Source organism: Panthera leo, chromosome E2, assembly GCF_018350215.1.
Source record: "Panthera leo isolate Ple1 chromosome E2, P.leo_Ple1_pat1.1, whole genome shotgun sequence".
Classification (NCBI taxonomy): Eukaryota; Metazoa; Chordata; class Mammalia; order Carnivora; family Felidae; genus Panthera; species Panthera leo.
The window spans coordinates 5,620,412-5,645,287 of NC_056693.1; the positions used below are offsets into that span (position 1 = coordinate 5,620,412).

The window sequence follows — 24,876 nt, forward strand, 5'->3', positions numbered from 1 at the left end:
CTCTGGGATATACAGGAGATGTGTTCAGGAGATGTGTTCTAAAGACCTAACCTTAAGTTGAAAGGGCGGGCCTATGCCGGCCGACTCCATCTTGTTCTGTGTCCTTCACCTTGACCACACCTCCTCCCCTTGAGTAACCCCCCCCCTCACCTGTCTAACAGGACTCGGACCCTTCCCCAGCCAATCGGCTGAGGCCACAGCCGTTACCTCACCAACTGCCCCTGGGCCCCAATAAAACCTTTGTCCTTTTGAAACTCGCTCTCTCTCCCTGGTATCTCACCGCTGCGTCGGTGCAGGTAGGGGATTGAGCTCGAGCTAGCTCGAATAAAGGTTCTTTTGCTTTTGCATTGGACTCGGCTCCCTAGTGGTCTTTGGGGATCACGAATTCTGGGCATAACAAAGTATCATTTTTAAAAAGGTGTAGGGGCGCCTGGGTGGCTCAGTCGGTTAAGCATCCGACTCTTGGTTTCGGCTCAGGTCGTGATCCCACGGTTCGTGAGTTCAAGCCCTGTGTTGGGCTCTGCACTGACAACACTGAGCCTGCTAGGGATTCTCTCTCCTCTCTGCCCACCCCCCACTCATGCTCACACACGCTCTCTCTCTCGCTCTCTCTCTCAAAAGAAATAAACTTGAAAAATATAGTACTTTAAAAAATAAATAAAATGGCTTAAAAATGAGGTGAACACATAAGGCAGAAATATCAGAGCTAGAGGAATCAACATTTGCAATTTCTAAAAGCACGGAATTTCAGGAGAAAATGGTGACACAGCCTCTGACGTGGGACATGCGGCTTACCAGAGAACTGGCCATTGCTTCTGGGGGCCTCCTGTCCCACAGATGCTCACAAACTCAACTTAAAGCGTAGGAAGACTGTGCTGCCTGGACCCGATCCTCCCAGACTCGTGTAGAGGAGACCCTGTTACCTCTCCTTGAGCCAAAGCTTGCCCTCAACTCTCCTAAATTCACGGGAATCCTTCCTGCTTAACCCTGGCCTCGCTTAGAATCACCTGGAGCAGTTGTAATTAAAACAACACTGTTGTTTCCACCCACACCAACTGACGGGGAGGGCACCAACAACGATGGTGTTTGAAACTCCACACGTGAACCTATTGGGAAGCATTTGGGGAAGTGACCAGATGGAAAACTAACCATGGCTATGGTTGTTGTCCAAATTTTTTTAAAAAAAATTCTTATTAACATTTATTTATTTTTTGAGAGTCAGAGAGAGACTGAGCACAAGCAGGGGAGGTGCAGAGGGAGGGAGACACAGAATCGAAAGCAGGCTCCAGGCTCTGAGCTGTCAGCACGGGGACGATGAGGGCTCAAACCCAAACCCATGAACCGTGAGATCATGACCCAAGGTGAAGTCAGTAGCCCAACGGACTGAGCCACCCAGGGGCCCCGATTGTTGTCCAAATTTAAATTCATGCCTTCTCCACTGATCAGAGTTTTCTGGAGATATACACATTCCCCCCTCTTTCTTCTATGCAGAGGGAGCCTTCCAAATGGAGATTTCCTTTATAAATGTAAATGTCTCTTTCAAAGGAAACTTCTGTGTTTCAGAGATTTCCCTTTGTCTGCTGTTTCTTTAAAATAACAAGCCTAGGGGCACCTGGATGGTTCAGTCAGTTAAGTGTCCGTCTTCGGTTCAGGTCATGATCTCTCAGTAGGTGAGTTCGAACCCCGTGTCGGGCTCTGTGCTGACCGCTCAGAGTCTGGAGACTGTTTCAGATTCTGTGTCTCCCCCTCTCTCTGCCTCTCCCATGCTCATGCTCTCTCTCTGTCTCTCAATAATAAATAAATGTTAAAAAACAATTTAAAAATAAATAAAATAACCAGCCTAAACTAACCCATGTTTTGGGGTGGCAAAATGCTTTCCTTCAGTAGGTAAATGCCTATTTTCATAAGTAACTGCCAAACAGTTCTCGAAAGTAAATGTAACTTTTACACTCCTATCTGCAATACATGAGAATTCTAATTCCTCTACATTTTCATGGAAAGTGGTATTATCTTTTTGTCTTAATTTTAGCCATTCTAGAAATATTAAGTGGTTTCTCACTATAAAATATGAAGCGGCCTTGCTATATTTGTCCTGATGACTGAGAAGACTGTGTAGGAGAAGAAACATTTTGTTTTTGCATCTAGATTCCTTGGCTGATCTAATAATCAAACTGACATAAGACAGATTTGATAAAATTTGGAAGTGAGGTTCATGAGGAAATTGCTAAGAAAAAATTCTTGAGACGTTTTTGGTGCAAAAACGTGATTTTGTTAAAGCAAGGTACAGGAGCTGTGGGCAGAAAGAGCTGCACTGGGCTTGTGAGAAGTGACTGATTATATAACTTCTAAGTTTGTGGAGGAAGGGGGGTTAGAGATGATGTAAATTTCTAAGGAATTTTGAAGCAAGGCTTTCCAGACCTTGAAGGGCTAGCTGTTGTTAAGAGAAGGTTACTTTTAAGTCTTTGATGTGATATAAACATGAAGGCAGCCATGAGTTCCTTGGGGAAGAGTCATGCTCAGCTGTCTCAGGTGTCCATCAGTAAGTAGGCTGCAAGCTGGAAGGAGATTTAAGCTACATTTCTCTTTGCCTTTGTTTCCCACACCTGATTAACAGGACAAAAATTTAATTTCTTAATTACAGGAATCCTAAAGATATGAGGCTTAAAAACAGGCAATTCATGCTTATATGCCATGCTGACTTAACAAGAAGGGGGTAGGGATTTACAGTTTCAAAAAGGGGGTAAGCAGGGGCTCCTGGGTGGCTCAGTTGGTTGAGCATCTGACTTTGGCTCAGATTATGATCTCAATGTTCGTGAGTTCAAGCCTTGCATCAGGCTCTGTGCTGACAGCTCGGAGCCCGGAGTCTGTGTCTCCCTCTCTCTCTGCCCCTCTCCCACTCATGCTCTCTCTCAAAAATAACAAACATTACCAATAATAATAATAAACAAATGGGGGAAGTACATCCACAGGGAAATGGAAAGAAGAAATATTTGGTAAACTAATATTTGCCATGCCAGGCAGGTAACTCTTTCTAATATAAAAATTTGTCTCGGGGAGGGTGGGTGATGGGTATTGAGGAGGGCACCTTTTGGTATGAGCACTGGGTGTTGTATGGAAACCAATTTGACAATAAATTTCATATATTGAAAAAAAAATTTGTCTCTGGAGGGCACCTGGGCAGCTCAGTCGCTTAAGCATCTAACTTCAGCTCAGGTCATGATCTCACAGTTCATGAGTTCGAGCCCCGTGTCAGGCTCTGTGCTGACAGCTCAGAGCCTGGAGCCTGCTTTGGTTTCTGTGTCTCCCTCTCTCTCTGCCTCTCCCCTGCTCTCTCTCTCTCTCAAAAATAAACAAACATTTAAAAAATTTTTTTTTTGTTTAAATTGTCTCTGGTGTAAACTCTCTTCCTGATAGAGTGATAGAGGCCCCCCATCTAATTTCTTTTTGGTACATATATCAGCCTCAGAAAAGAAGAGAATCCTTCTATGTGCAGCAACAGAATAAAACTGGAGGACATTTTGTTAGGTTAAATAAGCCACATAGAGAAAAATAGATACTGTTTGAAACTACATATATGCAGGATCTTAAAAAAGTTAGAATCATAAAAGTGAAGATTAGCAGTGTTTGTTGCCAGGAGCTGAGGGTGGGGAAAATGTTGAGATTTTGGTCAAGTAGTAAAAAGGTTCACTTATGCAGGATGTGTAAGCATACAACATCAAATGTACATCATGGTGACTATAGTTAATAATAGTGTATTGCCTGCTTGAAATTTGCTAGGAGAGGGCATCTGAAGCATTCCCACCATACACACACACACACACACACACACACACACACACACATACTTTTTTAAATTTACATCCAAATTAGTTAGCATATAGTGCAACAATGATTTCAGGAGTAGATTCCTTACTGCCTCTTACCCATTTAGCCTCCCACAACCCCTCCGTAACCCTCAGTTTGTTCTCCATATTTAGGAGTCTCTTCTGTTTTGTCCCCCTCCCTGTTTTTATATTATTTTTGCTTCCCTTCCCTTGTGTTCATCTGTTCTGTGTCTTAAAGTCCTCATATGAGTGAAGTCATATGATATTTGTCTTTCTCTAATTTCGCTTAGCATAATACCCTCCAGTTCCATCCACGTAGTTGCAAATGGCAAGATTTCATTCTTTTTGATTGCCGAGTAATGTTCCATTGTATATATAGACCACATCTTTATCCGTTCATCCATCGATGGACATTTGGGCTCTTTCCATACTTTGGCTATTGTTGATAGGGCTGCTATAAACATGGGGGTGCATGTGTCCCTTCGAAACAGCACACCTGGGGCACCGGGGTGGCTCGGTCGGTTAAGCGTCTGACTTCAGCTCAGGTCACGATCTCACGGTCCGTGAGTTCAAGCCCCGCGTCGGGCTCTGTGCTGACAGCTCAGAGCCTGGAGCCTGTTTCAGATTCTGTGTCTCCCTCTCTCTGACCCTCCCCCATTAATGCTCTGTCTCTCTCTGTCTCAAAAGTAAATAAACGTTTAAAAAAAAAATTAAAGAAAAAAAAAAAAGAAACAGCACACCTGTATCCCGTGGATAAATGCCTAGTAGTGCAATTGCTGGGTCATAGGGTAGGTCTATTTTAGTTTTTTGAGGACTCTCCATACTGTTTTCCAGAGTGGCTGCACCAGCTTGCATTCCCAACACACACACACACACCTTAACTACAGGAGGTAAGGGACATGATCATTAGCTTGACTTGTTGGAGAAATGAATAAAGTACGCCAAAGATGGCAGATGCGGCTAAAACAAACTCTGGTCTCTAGCTTATTAGAGATCCCTCCGGGTTCTTCTTCCTTTGTTTGCTGCACGTGCAACCCCCCCCTCCCCCCCCCCCCCAAATGCGGTGGCTTACAAGTATAAATTACTCTTCCTGCTCGCATCTGGGGCTCAGATCTTTGGAGAAACAATCTCCTCTGAGCCTGTCGGTGTTAAATAAATCTCTGATCCACCAAGATCTCCGAGTGCCGCTTGATTTTTCTGCCAGCGTCCCAGCCTGGTTCCGAAACAGATTGTGGCGATCTTTTTTTTTTTTTTTTTTTTAAGAGTTTATTTTTAAGTAATCTCTACACCCAAACGTGGGGCTCGGACTCATGACCCCAAGATCAGGATTCGCATGCTCTTCTAACGGAGCCAGCCAAGTGCCCAACTGTGTTAATCATTTTGTAGCTAGTGCAGAGTGGGGAAGGACATCTGGTTCTGGAGATCCCAAACAGACCAGGGATTGCTTTGTTTTGTTTTGTTTTGTTTTGTTTTTAAATGTTTTATTTATTTTTATTTTTTTAGAGGTAAAGAGAGAGAGGGGGAGACACAGAATCCAAAGCAGGCTCCAAGCTTTGAGCTGTCAGCACAGAGCCCCACGCGGGGCTAGAACACACAAATTGTGATCAGGACCTGAGCCAAAGTCGGATGCTTAACCGACTGAGCCTCCCAGGCACCCCCAGACCAGGTCTGGCCACTAGCTGCTGACAAAATCCAAGGCAGAAGAGCAGTGGTGGAACAGGAAAGGGATTTCCTTCAGTGGGACCAAAGGGGATATGCAGGTGAGCCGAACTCTAATTTCCAAACATCTGCTCTCCTTATCCTGTAAAGTGTATGGCTTCACTCTGAAATCCTACACCCCTATCGATATGGGGAACAAAGGCGAAAGAAAAAAAAAAAATCAATCTCCTTGCAACTTGCAGCCCATTGACAAACCTTGAGACAGATTGAGTGATCTTCTTCTAGGAACTCAAGTGCCTCCATGTTAATAGTTTGCAAAGGGCAAAAGGCAATCTTTTCCTTCCTTCCTTCCTTCTTTCTTTCTGAAGGACAGAGAAAGCAAGCAGGGGAGGGGCAGAGAGAGAGGGAGAGAGAGAATCCTAACCAGGCTCCACCCTGTCAGGCCAGAGCCTGACATGGGGCTCGAATCCACAAACTGATATCATGACCTGAGCTGAAACCAAGAATCTGCCACTTAACCAACTGAGCTACCCAGGCACCTCAGCAATCTTTTGCTTTAGCTTGACATTATCCCAAGCACCACACCCCCTCCCAAGATGCTGTAAGTCTCCTTTAACATATAAAAATACCTTTGGAAACTTCCTTTAACTCTACTTCCCCAAGATAACAGGTTGACAATCAGGCTCCAAGCATATGGCCCACTGATATACATCTGAAGGGTCTCATGACTGAGTTTTTAGTAAACAGTAATAAATGACCTTTTCTGAACAACAGGTAGTCCCTCAAGGTCCTGGAAACCTTGTTTCCAAAATTCCTTAGAGACTTACACTATCCCTAACCCCCTCCCCACCTGAAGGTATATAACCAGTCACTCTTCACCGTCCTAGTGCAGCTCTTTCTGCCCACGGGTCCTGCCCCTATGCCTAAATAAAACCACCTCTGCACCAAAGTCGTTTCAAGAATTCTTTGTTCACTTCTGAACCCCAACATTGCCACATCACCTACCCCCTTGTCTTTACCTCAGAATGACATATATACCTCATTTTACCTGTGTTTAAAATTTCCATGCCTATGTGGTATTCATCATAGGTACAGATTTAAATTTTATTTTCTCGTGTTAATGTGGTCTCGTGTCAATTCGATTCTTTTTTTTTTTTTTTTTTTTTTTTGAGAGAGAGAGAGAGCACAAGCAGAAGAGAGAGGAGCAGAAAGAAAGGGAGAGAGAGAATCTATCAGTGCAGAGCCTGACACAGGGCTCAATCCCACAAACCATGAGATCATGACCTGAGCTGAAATCAAGGGTCAGATGACCAACCAACTGAGCTACCCAAACGCCCCAGGATCCTTAGTCTAGAAGGACCCTTGAGGGGACAGGTCTACTCTTGCTCCCCAACGATGATAATTAGATGTTTGTCCTGCCAACAGATGGGTCACTGAGATAAAATGTACTTCTGGTAATAACCAGAGTTTGGAAAGGGCCCCCAGTTTAGATTCCTCTGTGTCATTAAGGGAGAAGCAAAATTAATCTCTTGAGCCTACAGGGTCTCAATTGTCTTCAGTTGAAAATAATCCACATGCCAAAGTGGCACATTCTGGCAGGGGCGGGGGAAGGGGGGTGCTGTCCCAAACCCTTTCAAAGCACAGAATTTAATGAGAAAGAAATCAAGGCACCAAACCATACAATCTTTGCTCCTGTATATCTGTTTTTAGATTTCAGCAAAACATTAGCACTACCATTGAGACATGGGAGGAGCAGTAAACCAAACCTCTGACCTCCTCTAATCAGTTCAGTGAGGCCACAGCCCAGGGTGGGGCCAGAGTTGGAAAAGCTTCTGGAGAGAGGGCTCTGGGTGGAGCTGGGGAGGCAGATTGCTCTAGGCTTCTGAGCTCCCTGCCTGTGGGGTATTTATTCCCAATTCTGTCTTCCTACATTTGCCTAGTAAAAACTTTGTATGATTATATTCCACTTAAGCCAATTACCTACTTTACAACATAATAATAAGCAATTTAACGTAAACTTTTAAGAGTTTTCTGGGACAATCCCACCAGAAACTAAAGTTGGCCCTTGAAAAACATGGGTTTGAATTTGCGCCAGACTACTGAGACATGGATGTTTTTCAACAAATACAGTACAGTACTGTATTTTCCTTTTGATTTCCTGAACACTGTCTCTAGCTTTCTTTATTGTTAAGACTCTAGTATATAATGTGCATATAACACACAAGATACATGTTAATCGATTGTTTATGTCATTGGTAAGGCTTCCAGTCAACAGTAGCCTGGTAAGAGTCAAGCGTTTGGGTGTTCACATCTGCAGCACATATACTAAAAATGGAATAGTACAGATTAGCGTGGCCCCTAGAATGACATGCAAATTCATGAAGCGTTCCATATTTTTTTTAAAAAAAAGAGCTAAGTTTTTAGGGACTCAAAAGTGACACACAGATTTTCATCACAGTGGTGTCAGTGCCCCCAACCTCCGTGATGTTTAAGGGTCAAGTAGATCTTATTCTTAAGGTAAACAAATACTACAAAACTCTTTTCTTTGTGGATGGCCTTCAGGGGCCACAAGAGTACTCATAAAACCACAGAGAAATGAACCCATAGTCCCCTGTGAACCACCCGTTCCTTGAACTGACCCCACAGTCTGGAATTCAACCGTGTAACCATTTGCTCTAGACTGGAAGTCTCTAGATGGTAGGGGCCATTGCTCTTCATCTGTTTTTCTCATGACCACATTAAGTAGACACAATCACTTTCTCTAGCAGTTTGCAAGCCTCCTCAGTGTTCATCCCAGAACAAGGAACCTGGACTAACTCACACCTGGGTGCCATGGAGATTCCTTCTATGGGGGAAGAAGAGGACCCTGAATGACTCACCCCACCTCCTCTGAGATAGAAGCAAATTCAAATACTGTTGTCATCCAGACCCCAGTCTGCACACGATATTCCCCACATCCTAAACAGTCCCCGGTGCTGGAGAGAGTGTCCCCAGTGAGACTGACCTGCTGCCTCCAGAGTGATGAAGAGGAGAGACTAGGGGTGGGTCTGTGGCATCAGGTAGATCTTGGATCTGCTAGGTTGAGAGCACCCATGGCCCCAGGTGTGATACAGCCTGTCCCTGAGCAGGACACTCTTATGTAAGATGTCTCTACACCAGTAACACAGTTTACACTTAGGTTTAATTGTGGTCATGGCTCTGGACATTTGGAGTCCTGACCTCCCATGCCTAGGGACCTTCTCCCCTCTTGACATGGCATCAAGGCAGGGCTTACGTCCCTGAAAAGGGCTGCTTTTGCTGCCCATACTCGTTGGCACTGAACTGGACAGCAGGAGCACCTCACACAGCTGCAGCAGATCACTGAATGAAATCTGGACAACACTGGGGGCCCGTTCCGGTGAGGACCTTTGACTTCATGTCTCTGTCCATCTGTCAAGCTCAAGAAAACATGTCCCCTGGATTACCTGCATGTCCTCAAAAATCTTGCCTTCTCTCATGAATCCCAAGTAGAGAAGAGCCTCTGTGTGCAGATTCTAGGTGGAATTGTACGTCTTTGTGGTTGCTACAGAGATAGGAGGGAGCCCCGAGAGGAGATGATGCTCTAACCCATCTTAAAGATCCCCATGCACTGGATGCAGAACTTGTTGCTGCAGGGGTGACTGGGTGGCTCCGTTGGTTGAGCATACAATTCTTGACTTTGGCTCAGGTCATGATCCCATGTTTCGTGAGTTCCAGCCCCACATGGGGCTCTGCACTGGCAGCAGGGAGCCTCTTTGGGATTCTGTCTCCCTTTCTGTCCCTCCCCTGCTTGCTCTCTCTCTCTCTCAAAATAAACAAATATAAACTTAAAAAAAAAAAAAAAGAATTTGAATCTGCAGTGTTAGGTCTCTGTAGGGAAGGGGAAGCAGCAGGTATTCTCTTCACATGTACGGACATTTGGGCAACAGATGGAGGCAGTTCAGAACCTCAGGTCAACTTGGTGCATGCACTTATCTCCCTGGGATTCCCAAGCCCCACTGTCTCCATCAGTTTTAGGTGTGAACGTTAAAACAAGCTGGAACTGCTGATGGTCACCCTGTGATGTTGTCTTCATTGGAATCTGGTCTAACTTTGCTCTAGTGGAGACAGTAGGACTCATGTAAGCAAAGACATCTTCCTGCATGTGGATTTTGGGGCATCTGAGCTCTGTGCTGCACAACTGTGGGTTAGAGCTGGAAGCCCCAGAAGGAATTGGGAAGAGGTACTCTGTGAAATGCTCCTCCAGAGGGGGTCTAATGGGCACCTGAAGTGGTTAGGTGAGGATTGGTAGTTCTGGTCAGTGGTGAGGGGAACAGAATTAAAAACAAAATGTCCTCCCAAACCAAAAAACCTCCAGCCAAAAGCAGAAGAGAAAGAGAACACTTTTATTACAGAATAAGCATTAAACTGGAATGTGATGCCAATTACAGGCAATCCACTAAGTGATTAAAGACCGAAAGAAATCTAACGTTTTTGGATAGCCAAGCAGATACATATACTTATCATATTTGTGTGATAAGGTAAATAACAGGCCTCAAGTAAGAGGATTGGACAGCATTTGCTATTTGGGGTGACTGTCTGTGTGCTGACTGGCCTATTCCAAATTACAGTAAACCCACATCTTTAGGACAGGAAGTATTTTTTGCACCATGGAACTTTTTCCTGCTGGACTTAGGCTCCTACCCTTCATGCAGAAATGGAGCAGCGGGCATGCTATCCCTTGATGTTCACATGTCAAAGAGCTAGATCCCATGCATTTGAGAAAGATATTCGCCGACCTGAAAGTTGAAGAAAGCTTTCTTCAGCTTAAAAAGATTTACATATATTTCAAAGATATGGAGAAACAAATGACAAGATTGGTAAAGTGAATATTCCAAGAAAAGGGAGGTGATGGAAAATCTCTTATTTTTGGCTCAGAGTATTAGGCTTCCTGGGTTGTTTGTCCTTACCACAGCCAGGCCCAAGGAAGGCCCTGACCACCTAGGGCTCGTTGACATGTGGATTCCCGCAGGCCCAGGATTCAGGCAGCTGGCGGTGGCCTCGAACTCCCTGTGCTCCTGCAGAGGGGTTAGAGAAGGAAGGAGGAGGCAGTGCTGGACAAGGCTCAGCAAGGACACGAGTAGGGAGCCTGCACAGGCTTGGTGTTAGGACTGCTAGTGCCATAGACACGGATTCAGGTTGGGGTTGGGTGTGCTCTGCCTTACTCCTGTGTGCATGCAGGCACATGGCATTCTGAGGGCTGCTCCATGAGCCTAGGTTGCTGCAGGAGACTCGGGGCCCGAGTGGTATATGCCAGGTTTGCTGGGGGCACTTGTGAGGGTTTGGGTGGAATTTTTTTTTTTTTTTTTTAATTTTTTAATATATGAAATTTACTGTCAAATTGGTTTCCATACAACACCCAGTGCTCATCCCAAAAGGTGCCCTCCTCAATACCCATCACCCACCCTGCCCTCCCTCCCACCCCCCATCAACCCTCAGTTTGTTCTCAGTTTTTAACAGTCTCTTATGCTTTGGCTCTCTCCCACTCTAACCTCTTTTTTTTTTTTTTTTTTTTCCTTCCCCTCCCCCATAGGTTTCTGTTACGTTTCTCAGGATCCACATAAGAGTGAAACCATATGGTATCTGTCTTTCTCTGTATGGCTTATTTCACTTAGCATCACACTCTCCAGTTCCATCCACGTTGCTACAAAAGGCCATATTTCATTTTTTCTCATTGCCACGTAGTATTCCATTGTGTATATAAACCACAATTTCTTTATCCATTCATCAGTTGATGGACATTGGGTGGAATTTCTAAGAGCACAGGCTCTGTGGCCCCTCTTCTTGAGAGGGGAGGTGTGTGTGTGTGTGTGCGTGTGTGTGTGTCTATTGCTGGGGAGCGGTGTGTCATTGCTTAGTACACATGTGTGGGTAGACAGAAGTCCATGGTGACTGCACAGTGGGTGAAGGGGACTCAGGGCCAGAATTCTGTCCTCCAGAAACTCCCCAGTCCACAGCTTCCTCCCCAGTCCATGGCGTCACAGGATGATCCGTGGTCTGAAGGCCTGGAGCGGGTGAGTGGCGTCTCCCTCCAGCCCAGGTCCCTGCAGCCAGGTCTAAGTCAAGACAATGCACTCAAGTGTCCTGCCGCAACCAGGTTCACTCTCTGGAGACACTTCGTCCAAATGGCAGAGCTTTAGAACAACGACACGCCTCTCCTTTGGGCATCTCTCACGGGGCGGCATCAGGAATTATTCTAGCTGAGCATGAAGGTGTCTTCACAGCTGTGTTTGAAATGAGCAAAAGGACCACAACAGAGGACAGCTGGGAACAGAAGGAAGCCTTTGACGGCAGTGCCTGTGAGTTGTGTTGTCTCGTACACAAGGTAAGTCATGATCGGTGTTAATAATAAAGCAGATTATAACTGCACTAACGGACCAGGTTGTGCTCATCGTCCCTTGGGTTGTATGTGCATGCCTGTGTCTTCCTGGACTTTGTGCTGCCACAGGCCTTTGATCTCTGTCCTTTAGGTACTTGTATTTCCTCACATCTTTAAATAGCTAATAAAAAACTCACTGGGGAGGGTGTCTGGGCGGCTCAGTCGGTTGAGCATCTGACTTCAGCTCAGGTCATGATGTTGTAGTTTGTGGATTCAAGCCCTGCACCGGGTTCCACACTGTCAGCACAGAGTCCACTTCAGACCCTCTGTCCCCCTCTCTTCTGCCCCTCCCCTGCTCGTGCTTGTGTGCATGCTCTCTTTCTCTCTCAAAAAATAAACATTAAAAAAAAAAAAAAAAAAAAAAACCCTCTGTGGGGAAATACATGATTCTAGGTCTGGGACAGACCTGAGAGTCTGGAAGCATCTTATACTGGTATAAAAATGGAAACTTCCCAACCCCCCCCCCAAAAAAAAATTGGAACATATCAAAGCCACATGAAAAAAAACCTTTAAGGACTCCTGATGCCCAAAGCTGGAGTAATTTGAGCGATAAAATAAATAGCATCATACTGGATTATAATACCTACTGTAAGTTAATATACATGAGTTCATGCTGACATGAATAAATAATTGAATAAACAAATAAATGAGGAAGGGACAAATCTTCCTGGCAGAAAAATGCTAAAGAGAATATACATATATTCTCACACACACACACAGATATATACATATACGTACACATATATATGCCTCCTTTCAGGAAAAAGGCATTAATTTAACTCCCCTTGGTTTTGTTTTGGGATGAACTTAGTGACTTCTAAACAAGTATGGAAATGGGAACACAGTAATTTCATGAAGATACCTGGCAAGCATCAGCTGAACCAAGGGATCACGGTTAACAGCACCAGTGATACATCAAGATTATTTCCTGAATCTCCAATATGATATGACAGGAGATTGGGATATTCTTCTAAAAATCTACGAACATATTCTAATCATTAAAAAATAATCAGACAAACTCAACTTTAGTGACATGCAAAAATAACACCTGACCAGACTTCCCCTAACTCACTAAAACCATGAAAAACTAGGAAGGGTTAAAATACTGACACAGCACAAGGGACACTGAGGAGATATGATGACTAAAGAAAATGTGGTATTCTGAAATGGATCCTGGAACATGAAAATATATTGTTACAACTGGTGAAATGCAAATAAAGCGTGAAGTAAATTAACAGTGCTGCGCCAATGCTGGTCCTCAGTTTTGTCAACGGTATCATGGGGGTGCCTGGCTGGCTCAGTCAGTAGAGCATGAGACTCTTGATCTCGGGGTCATGAGTTTGAGCCCCACATTGGGGGTAGGGATTATATAAACAAACAAATAGAAAGAAGTATCTTGGTAATGTACAACATTAATATGTAGATACACTCAGTGAGAAGGTATATAGGAAGTTTCTGTATTATCTTTGCTACTTATCTGCACATACAAATTTATTCCAAAATAAAAATTTACATTAGAAATTGTAACTGCTTGTAATTTAATTATAGAGAATTACATTACATTATTGGCATGTTTAAGTTAATATCCTTTTGTTGTTGCTGTTATTCTGAAGTTATCCACTGTGCTTCCTTGGTGATTTCAAAAGCAATATAACTCTTCAGTAAACAAAAACAGTTTCGTATCTTTTGCCCCCAAACTGTTACTATAGGTGACCCTTGAACAACATGGGTATTTGGGCTGTCAACCCGCTGTGCAGTTGAAAATGCATGTATAACTTTTTTTGTTTTTTGAGAGAGAGGGAGAGAGAAAGAGAATGCATGAATGGGGGAGGGGCAGAGGGAGAAAGAGAATCTTAAGCAGGCTCCATGGCCAGCATGGAGCCCCATGCGAGGCTTGATCTCGTGACTGAGAGATCACGACCTGAGTCAAAATCGATTCAGACCCTCAACCGACTGGGCTACCCAGTGCCCCATAACTTTTGATTCTCCCAAAACTCAACTAATGTTGACCAGAAGCCTTACCAAAACCATAAGTCTCTTAACACCTATTTTGTATGTTATATGTATTATGTACTGTTTTACATCTTCATACATACTATATAATTTATTCTTACAATAAACCTAGAAGAAAATGTTATTAATAAAACCATAAGAAAAATACATTTGCAGTACTGTACTATAAAAAATCTACACATAAGTAGACCTATGCAGTTCAAAAACCATGGTTCAAGGATCAACTGAATACAATATTATAAATTGATTTATAAGTTTGTGCTAATTTATCATTTTCATGTAAATACTATATAGATATATATTACCTGTCAATGACCATTCAAGGGTCTTAATAAAATGCTGAATAATTTTCTATTGGGTTTATATACTAAAGGTCCACATTTGGATAGCAACATAAATAATTCTATCACATTTGTTTCTCAATGAGACCAACTATAAAAATTATGTATAATCTAGGTTTCATTCTAATTTATGGTATATGAAATTCAAGTAAGTGATAAAATATTTTATGGTAGAAAGTAATCATCACTAGAGTTATATATAAATTATATATATATATATATATATATATATTTAAAAATATTATATATATATTTTAGAAAAAATTAACTGAAAATAATAAGTGATTTGGGAATAAGATATAAGACAATAATGCAACATGGAAATTCAAGGCATTACATTTTGTTCATTCAATAAATTGAAATGAGAAATACAGGATGAACCTTAAAATAACATTAGATTTTTTTTTTTGAGAGGAAGTATGCAGAGGGAGAGGGAGCAAGAATCCTAAGCAAACATATTTGAGCCCGACAAATGCTGAAACCCTTAATTTTTCTCCTATCTGAACCTCTCAAGTGGGATGTTAACTTTTCCAAATGTCTTCTCTAACTTCACAAGAGAAAACTGTCTCCCTATGAACAACAGATTACAGATATTTTCAAGAGAGACTTAGTTATACTTCAGCAATTTCCACTCAATCACATTGGGTGCACAGAGGTAGATGATTCAGTGAGCTCCTTCCAACTCCCTATTACATGCACAGAACTGCTGTGAAGCAACTATACTAATCATGCAAATTTCTCTGTGATTTCTGTAGAGCAGATTGAATAGCAAATTAATTTACGAGTCATAGTCTTAAGGATCATAAAAGTTAGACTTTATTACTGCTTGGAACAAATTCAACAATCATCATCAGAGTTTTTATGAAAATATATGCATGCAAATACACACTTTCACACGTATAAACACGCACACATGTTGTTATGCATACATATACAGATACACACACATACACATACGTACACGACACACAGAATTCAGTATGTTAGAAATGTTCTCTGTAGAAAGTAAACAAAAGATGAAGTTGAAAAATCTAAACATATTAGAAAAAAGCATTCTATATTTATAAATAAATTATAATGAAGATATGAAATGTAATAAAACTGTACAAAACACTTACATATTGAATACCTTAAATAATATTCATTGATACCATAAAAGAAACTGATTTTATTAATCAAAATGAGACAGTACATTCTAATGAGGTTGTTTGTTTTTTTGTTTAAGTAAACTCTATGCCCAAAATGGGGTTTGACCCATGTAGAATAAATTCTAAACTGAATAATATTGATGGAAGAAACAACAGGGATAATCTATCAAAGAGCCCCCCCCCCACCAACAAACACACACAAACGTACCCTGATGACATGGCTTAACAGTGAGGAGGTTATGTTCATAGGTAAACCAATAGTATTTAAGCCGTTCAAAAGTAAAGAAGGACGCCTGAGTGACTCAGGAGGCTGAACATCAGACTCTTGATTTCGGCTCAAGTCATGATCTCAGAAGGTGAGATCGAATCCTGTGTCAGGCTCCACACTGGGCATGAAGCCTGATTGGGATTCTCTCTCTCCCTCTCAAAATAATAAACATTTAAATATATACATATTAAAAAAAAAAAGAAAACATATTTAAGATGAACATGAGTATCTTGTACTGACAGAAAGTAAGAAAGTTAAAAAGTATATACATATCCGAGTATGCCAAATGGCCAAAGCTGGAACAATCTGAATAAGACAATAAATGTCAGTTTCAAATTATAATGCAAAATATTAGAAACTATATGTGAGGGGCACCTGAGTGGCTCAGTCGGTTGAGCGTCCGGCTGCAGCTCAGGTCATGATCTCACGGTTGTGAGTTCGAGCTCCACGTCAGGCTCTGTGCTGGAGCCTGGAGCCTGCTTGGGATTCTGTGTCTCTTTCTCTGTCTGCCCCTCCCCTGCTTACACTCTGTCTCTCTCAAAAATGAAGAAACATTAAAAAAAAAAGTGAAAGTATACTGATATAAATAATAGTACAATCAATAATTTCCAAATGCTACTACTCTAGCTGCTCCAAGTTTGATGAAAGACTCCTCCTTAAAATTGCTTCATAAAATCGGAAATGTAGGAGATGACCCTAAATCCGTTTCTTGTTAACAGAGCCAACTGGCATCAAGACTTAGAACAAACTACCTTCTAAAAAAAAATTTTTTTTTAATGTTTATTTATTTTTGAGAGAGACAGAGTATGAGTGGGGAAGGGGCTGAGAGAGAGGGAGACACAGAATCTGAAGCAGGCTCCAGGCTCTGAGCTGTTAGCACAAAGCCCGATGTGGGGCTCGAAGCCACGAATGGTGAGATCATGACCTGAGCTGAAGTCAGAGGCTTAACTGACTGAGCCACACAGGCACCCCAGAACAATCTACCTTCTAAAGACTCCCCACATACATTTAACTTGATGAAACGAAACGTCTGTTTGCTTCCTACCTGCACACTTTCTAAGTATCAGCTGACATGTCTTCTTGCTTGTTTTCCTTTGTCTTCTGCAATTCATTGCTCTAATGTTTACCTGAAAGTATTTTACATGCTCATCTTTCTCCAGAAGTATTTTCATATTTCAGTTGTTACTGAAACAGATGCTCTTCCTGTCTTTTTCACAACTCAATCTACAAGGAGACTGGCTTGTAATTGTGTGTAGGATTCTACTGGGAATGAGTATATCAATGACCAAACATGGTAAAAAACATACAATTTATATGTTTCTGGTGAGATGGGGTAGTTGTGTATTTCTTCCAGTACATGTACAGAAGAGTCTAGATACACAGGGGTTACAACTTAAGAGAATAAAGGGGCTGACAGTTGGGAAACAGATATTGATTAAGGCAGAGGTGTTCACCAGCCACCAAGTGGTCTTGCCAAAATAAGAAAAACAAATGTAAATGATGGAAGAGAGGGCATAAAAAGATACAAAGGTGCTTACCAGGACAAGGATGGTTTGAGTGGCTCTGGTCTCAGGGGAGAATCTAGATGACAGGTTGTTCCTATGAATGTGTTGGACCCTCTGCTTGTGTGTGTAAAGGATGAAAACCATGGAGCCGCTGGCCCAGGACATGAGCCCCAAACACAAAACATCAGGGATGGATGTGACAGTTGCACATAGGAAGTCTGTACCTTTGTCATGAAGTGTAGCTGAACAGTACTTAAAGTCTATAGTTGTGATGTTTTCATTACTCCATTTTTTAATCACATACATAGGTACTATGATATTTACCAACATGTGCAGAATCCAGCACAAAATGGTGGAGGGGCCAATGTACTTCAGGGCTTTTGCTTTCATCTCTGCCCACCTGGAACTCCTGGGACTGATGGTGATGGCCTGGAAGATACTCAAGAGGCAGGTAGTGCCAATGGACACACCCCTGGCCACTCTGTGCATATGGAAAACAACTTTGCATCCAAAGTCATTGAGAAAATATCTCAACCCAAAAGCTGTCATGGTCTCCGGGATTCCTCTCGAGAGAATACCAAAGAGTTGGCTACAGTCAAGTGCCTGAAAATCACATCTGTGGATCTTGACCTACCTTCACTGAAGCAAAGGGACGTATAATGATGTAAGAGTGAGAAATTCCCCAGGATTCCAATGGTAATCTGGACCAGGAAGATTACTGCAATTTTCAAATCCACAGACGTCATTCAGTTATTTTCCAGGGCTCAATATTCACTTTCGCAAATAAGAGGATTCTGTGTGGAGACACCAGGAATGGGCTACAATTTTCAAGAAAAATTAAATCCCAAAATCTCTACTTACTCTTACTTTTCCCTGATAACTTATTTCTATTATATATTCTTCTTTTGTTAAGAGATTTTTCCAAGTTTGATGTATTTCCTTATACAGCACTTGCAATGTATAGGTCTCTGTTATTAATGCTTTATTTATAACATTTAATATTTACAACTCTCCAAGTTAGTACCTAACATTATCTTCCTTTTACAGATGAGGAGAATTTATAGTGTTTTTGTTGTTGTTGTTAACTCCCAACGTGGGGCTCAAACTCACGACCCAGAGATCAAGAGTTGGTCATAAGCTCTACTGACTGAGCCAGCCAGGTGCCCCCAGATAAGGAGAATTTAGCTGAAAAGAGGTTAAGTGACTCAACTAAATGTTAGTAGTAGAGCCATGGTTTGAACCTGAGTGGCCGGGTTGCAGTGACATTGGCCGTTGGCATCGTACTACTTTCTCAGATCTTGTATTCTTTAAATAATCCAAATATACTTACACATTGTCATATTTGAAACTTGCTGTATTTTACGTTTAATTGTGCTAATTAATTATTTTTTTAGTATTTAGGCTATTGACTAGCACCACTAGCAAGACCATCGAAGGTCTTACAATGCAGATGCACTAAATAATTCTCCAGTATCAAATTGACTGTAGAATATAGGTCAGTGGCGCCTGGGTGGTTCAGTCACTTAAGGGTCCAACTTTGGCTCAGGTCATGATCCTGAAGTTCCTGAGTTCGAGCCCCACATCGGGCTCTGTGCTGACAGCTCGGAGCCTGAAGCCTACTTCAGATTCTGTGTCTCCCTCTCTCTCTGCTCCTCTTCCACTTGTGCTCTGTTCCCTCCCCCACCCCCCAAATAAATAAACATTAAAAAACAATTTAGCTAAAAAAAAAAAATTAGAATATGGGTTAATATGGGGATAGCAAAGTAATGAATCATATCATTTATTTTTTCCAGTGAGATCTACCATATAAATTATTGCATACTATGGGTTTTTTTTTTTCTCCTAAGCAGTTGAATTTGAAATTTAAGTAAGTACTGAAATATGTTTAGGGTAAAAACTCAATTAGTCTTTATTTCATGTAAAAATATAAAACATATACAAATATAAAACAAGTCCTATGCAAGATGGAATTTGAGACATGAAATCTTATGCGCTGAAAAAATTCAAATAGGAGAACACAGGGGTGAGTCTGAAAATGACACATTAGAGTATTACAAGCTAGAGAAAATATCAGAAGGCACATTTGTGATTGAAAAATGCCAAGTCCTTAGTTTACTCTGCCATCTAAACCCTCAAGTTAACTTTTCCTTGAAGGCTGCTTCACTAACTTCATGGAGGAAAACTGTCCCACCTTGATCAATAGACTATGGGTATTTTCAAAAGAGAGATAAGGGGCGCCTGGGTGGCTCAGTCGGTTAAGCGGCCGACTTCGGCTCAGGTCATGATCTCGCAGTCCGTGAGTTCGAGCCCCGCGTCGGGCTCTGTGCTGACGGCTCAGAGCCTGGAGCCTGTTTCAGATTCTGTGTCTCCCTCTCTCTGACCCTCCCCCGTTCATGCTCTGTCTCTCTCTGTCTCAAAAATAAATAAACGTTAAAAAAAAAAAAAGAGAGAGGGGCGCCTGGGTGGCGCAGTCGGTTAAGCGTCCGACTTCAGCCAGGTCACGATCTCGCGGTCTGTGAGTTCGAGCCCCGCGTCGGGCTCTGGGCTGATGGCTCGGAGCCTGGAGCCTGTTTCCGATTCTGTGTCTCCCTCTCTCTCTGCCCCTCCCCCGTTCATGCTCTGTCTCTCTCTGTCCCAAAAATAAATAAAAAACGTTGAAAAAAAAAATTTAAAAAAAAAAAAATAAAAAAAAAAAGAGAGAGATAATTAACACCTCCATTAAACACACCAAACCTAAGTAACAGAAAAATCACACGCCAGCAAGTGCCACTTGACCACACTGTTCGTACAGGGAGGAATGGTTCAATGAGCTCCATCAAACTCATCACATCTACACAAGTCTTACAAGTCTTACTGAAATAACAATGCTAATCCTGGAAATCACTCCATGATTTCTATAGAACAGATTAACTTCTGAGTTATAGTCTTAAGGATCATAAAAGCCAGAATCCACTAATGCTCAGAATGAAGCCCAACCATCATCATCAGTGAAGATCACAGTAAGATAAACATTAGGAACAACTGGAGATTGATATAGGGTCTCAGACCTCTGGTTCCTCTCCCCAAGTTCAGCCTGTGCCTCAGAAAATATTATTTCTTCCTGTATGGGACTGTTTCTGTGTCACTTTCTACCCTCAGAAGAATCCCTTCCCCAGACAGGAGCATTTCCCCGGACTGTGATATACCTCATCTCCAAACATAATCTGTGTGTCAGGCTGAAACAGAAAAATACTCACGTATCTCTTTCCTGCTGCTGGGACAGTGAGCTCAGTGTGACAATCATGACACCCTTTGCTCATGTGGGAGGGAGGCAGCCAGACCCTATGATAAGAGTCTGTGATTCTGTGATCTCAACTCTCCACAGAACTACAATCATCACTTTGCGGGCAGTTCCAATGACGCTGTACAATGTGGCAGCTGAAATTAAATTAATGAAATTAATCTTAAAAAAAAAAAAAAATCCTTCCAGTTCCCAATTCCCAGAAACAATTAGAGTTTCTAGTTAGCCTCTCCAAAGAGACAGACTGAATGTTTTGGAGGAGTGTTTTCCTTTTCCATAATAGCTGGGGATAGACAGAGTCTCACTTGGTAGAAATAGAAAAATGTTCAGATCTGGCCCAGGAGAGAAGAGCAGTGAAGCACAAGTATTTAATCAGACCCTGCACTTCCTGGAGAATTGTCACCGTCCTTGAAATATAATTGTCTGTTTACGCTCAGGCTCCTAAGCTGAAAAATAAGGCACGTTCTGAGCAGGGACAAGTAAGGATACAAAAGGCCCAGGGAGGATTTTTCAAGAAGAGCGAAAGGAAGGCTGTGATGCAACAAACATGTATCACAAATCATTAGATATGCTTTGTACAACTCGGTGCAGTTAACTGGAAAGTCCAGTCGATGTGGACATTTCTAGGAATGTGTACTTCATGGTACTGACCCCAGAAGAAGTACAAATTCTGAAGTGAACCCTGTGCACGGGCCAGTGGGGGGGGGGGGGGGGGGGGGGGAGGGGGGAGGGGCGGAAACAGCAATATTTGTACAGGAAGTCTTTCACAAAGACAGCACCAGATGATAGTTTATCAGTGATACTCTATTATTCTTCACTATCAGATAGATCCATGTTACTTGGGCCATTCACAAATGTTATGTTTACTATACTTCAAAAGAATAATGCTTGCAAATAATTTCCCAATATCTTACAAAGATTGCCACCAATATTTAACAAATCTCACATACATAAGGGATCCCAAATTATTAAATATATTTGCAAATACTGTCACCAATAAAAGATTACAGCATAGGGGCACCTGGCTGCTAAGTCTGTAAAGCATGTAATTCTTGAGTTGTGAGTTCAAGCCCCAACGTGGAGGGACAGTTTACTTAAAAAAAAAAAAAAAAGAAGGAAAGAAAGGAAGAAAGAAAAAGAAATTAAGGAGGAAGACAGATGATCATGTTGGTAACTGCAAACCAAGATATTTGGCAGAATTTTATAGGTGACAATGACAAAAAAAAGTAATATTAGGATGTCCTTAAGTTGATAAATATCACTGATTTCTTCTATTAAGTTTATTTATTCTGAGAGACAGCGAGCGAGCATGCATGAATGATGGAGGGGCAGACAGACAGGGAGAGAGAGAGAATGCCAAGCAGACTGCACACTGTCAGCACAGAGCCTGACGCGAGGCTCAAACTCACCAACCGTGAGATCGTGACCTGAGCCGAGATCAAGGGTCAGATGCCTAAGCCACCCAGGCACTCATAGTATTACTGTACCTACTGCTTGTAGAAGACACAAATATATACCTGGGAAGCCCAAATAATTAATTTTTTATTTAAAAACAGATAATCAGGGCACCTGGGTGGCTCAGTTGGTTAAGCGTCCAACTTTGGCTCAGGTCATGATCTCACAGTTCCTGAGTTCGAGCATCGCATTGGGCTCTGTGCTCACAGCTCAGAGCCTGCAGCCTGCTTTGGATTCTGTGTCTCCCTCTCTCTCTGCCTCATCCCCATTCATGCTCTGTCTCTGTCTTAAAAGTAAATAAAACATTAAAAAAAAAATTAAAAAAAATCAATCCATCAATGAAAAAATATTAGGATAGAACATTAACATACATAACATATGGGTCTTCATATATGCAGACTGCATACGGAGGGGGATTGCGATTAATACAAGTATGAGATGATAGGAATAAATCTAACAAGAAATGTGAAAAGCCTATATGTGGAAAATTATCAAGCACTGATAACACACACACATTTGGAGAAATGGAAAAATGAACAAGATCAAGGCAGGTGGGGCTCAAAGGACAGAATACCAAACAGGAAGAGATCTGCACGTTGAAAGAACCCCAGAAATCTGCAGAGCGCTCCCAAATACTCAGCCGAGTCCTGGCTGCACAAACATGTGAGGAAACAAGCTGATACCACAGAAAAAAGCCACATGATAGGGTTGGAGGGAACAGTGTTTGGTGCTCACAGAGGGCCAGACATAGTACCTGTTCCAAACAGCTACACTGGAAAAACTCACAATTCACAGGGATCGAGTGGATTGAACAAGAAGGCCTTGTCTCAGGTGTGGAGAGATAATCACTCCCACACTGAGTTCAGGCTCCACCTGAGAGAAACTGCCTCTCCTGCCAGACCCGCGATGGTCACGTCCTATCCCTGGTATCCCCAAGAGAGAGAGAAAAGGTTGTGGCACACTGGACGCTCTGAATCCTTCCTTTACTTGGATGTTCAACTTAAGGGGTTTTCAGGGTTGTTTCTGCCCTCATTTTTGCCTCATGATCTCAAACTCGGATCAAACCATGATGAAGCTGTGAGTTGACTGTAATGAGCGAACTGATGAGTGAGGGAATTCATGAGGGTTTTATAAATGGGACAAAGACAGCCCTTGTGGCTCCCTTTTTCCTTACTTCACCACAGGAAGGGCTAGGAATATTGGCCACTGGAACCAAACTCAAATTATTATACAGTCAGCTGCTTTACGTTTAGCCCAAACAAACATATCTCTACCCATTTAAAGCTACCTATTTGCTGAAAACCCTACCCAACGTGTGCCAAGCACAGGTAAGCAGACCCTGTAGCTACAACAGACTCCAGATGGCTGCAGCACGTGGGAGCTAAGTCAGCATCCTCAGTCACATGGGACTCTCTGTAATCTCCCCTTCTCCTGGGCGGGGTGGGACCGTTACCCATTTCCCTCTGGGAATTGGCCTCGTGACACTGTCTGTGGAAGGTCTCTTGCTAGCAGGGACCCTTTGCCTTTCACGCAACCCTGTTCAAGTACCACCCAATGAAGCTTGTTGTGTGTTCTGCCTTTCTTGATCGATCCCCAAATCCTGACTTACCACAATTACATGGCCTCCGATCTGTCTCAGTGATTTCCACCAGCCTGTCTGTCCTCCATTCTGTCCCTCCTTCCACCTTTATCTCCTTTAATGAACTTTGTCTGCCACTCTTGTGACTCTTAGCCATTCCCAAGACATTTGTGTGTCACCCCACATCTACCCGACACTGCTAGACTTCTCTAGTGGGCCCCATCTCCAGCCCGTGCCCTTCTGACCTCCATCCCTCCATGCCACCTATACCCCTGAGAACCGCAGAACTCTAGACTGGCTCCTGACAGCACAAGGCCATGTCCCCCTCCTGTTAAAATGCCTGCATGAGAAAGCCCCAATGCTGCCAGGAGAAGTTTGTGTTTATTCTAGCCCACACCTGATGACAGGCCCCTGACTTCCCTTTCTTAGAGGAATTAGTAAAAAAGGGCTTACAACCGTGCATATGTATCTTTTACAATTCAGGAGTATCTTCCTCAAGGACTGGGAACCACTCCTGTAGAGTGTGATCATCAGGAAGGACAGGGTCTCTCTCAGTCTGTGGGACGACAGAATCTAATTTCAGTGACTGTCTGCAGACACACAGCAGGCCTAATCCCATTTACGATGACCAACCTTTGGTAATGCTCACTTCTCCGACTCCACTGAGCCCCTCCTTTTCCCTCCAAAACACCCAGTCACCTTGGCACAGACTGTAACGGAGCCCAGCTCTCCTACCGTCAGCAGTTACTGAAGAGAAGCTGTGTTCACCACTTCTCTCTCCCCTCCAGGGATGGCGGTCAAACCTTCCTGCCTTCCACCGCCCTGTTCATCCTCATCTGAATTCCCAGCCATCGTGTTTCCTCAGCTTCCCCATGACCACCACGGCTGCTCTTTGCCCCCACTTGTGATCACCACCCTCCCCAGCTCCCTTCACGGCCTTGCTCCCATTCTGCCTCCAGTGTCCACCACCCCTCCAAACCCCAGCCCTCTACCTACACCCCATCTCTGCCCGTGATCCTCCTCCAGCTCTCCTTTCTGTAACTCCTCAGACATCAAGTCTCGTGTGCCTTTTACCCTTTGCTGCTCTTTACTGTTGCCTGCTATCTTGCTGCCCCCATATCCCTTTGTTCCATGGTGCCAAACACCCCCAATGCCACGGCATCCCATAGTTCCTGCACTCTCAACTTCCTTGCACATTGTATCACCACCAATACCCTCTAATCCCTCTGCAACATTAACAAAATCCTGCCTTTGACCCTCTGTCTTCTTTCCCGTTTCACATTCCCGCATCTCCAGGCTCTCTGTACCCCCACGTTCTCCCAATTCCATGCTCTCCCTGGGCTTTCATTCCTACCCTGCTCTATCACA

The 24,876-nt window shown here is 42.9% G+C and overlaps 2 pseudogenes; one reads left to right on the forward strand and one right to left on the reverse strand.

The window, feature by feature from the left end:
• The first annotated feature begins 7,784 nt into the window (after positions 1-7,784).
• LOC122209277 lies at positions 7,785-7,881 on the forward strand (annotated as a pseudogene).
• An 8,786-nt stretch (positions 7,882-16,667) lies between these two features.
• Positions 16,668-20,500, reverse strand: LOC122209079 (annotated as a pseudogene).
• Positions 20,501-24,876: the final 4,376 nt, after the last annotated feature.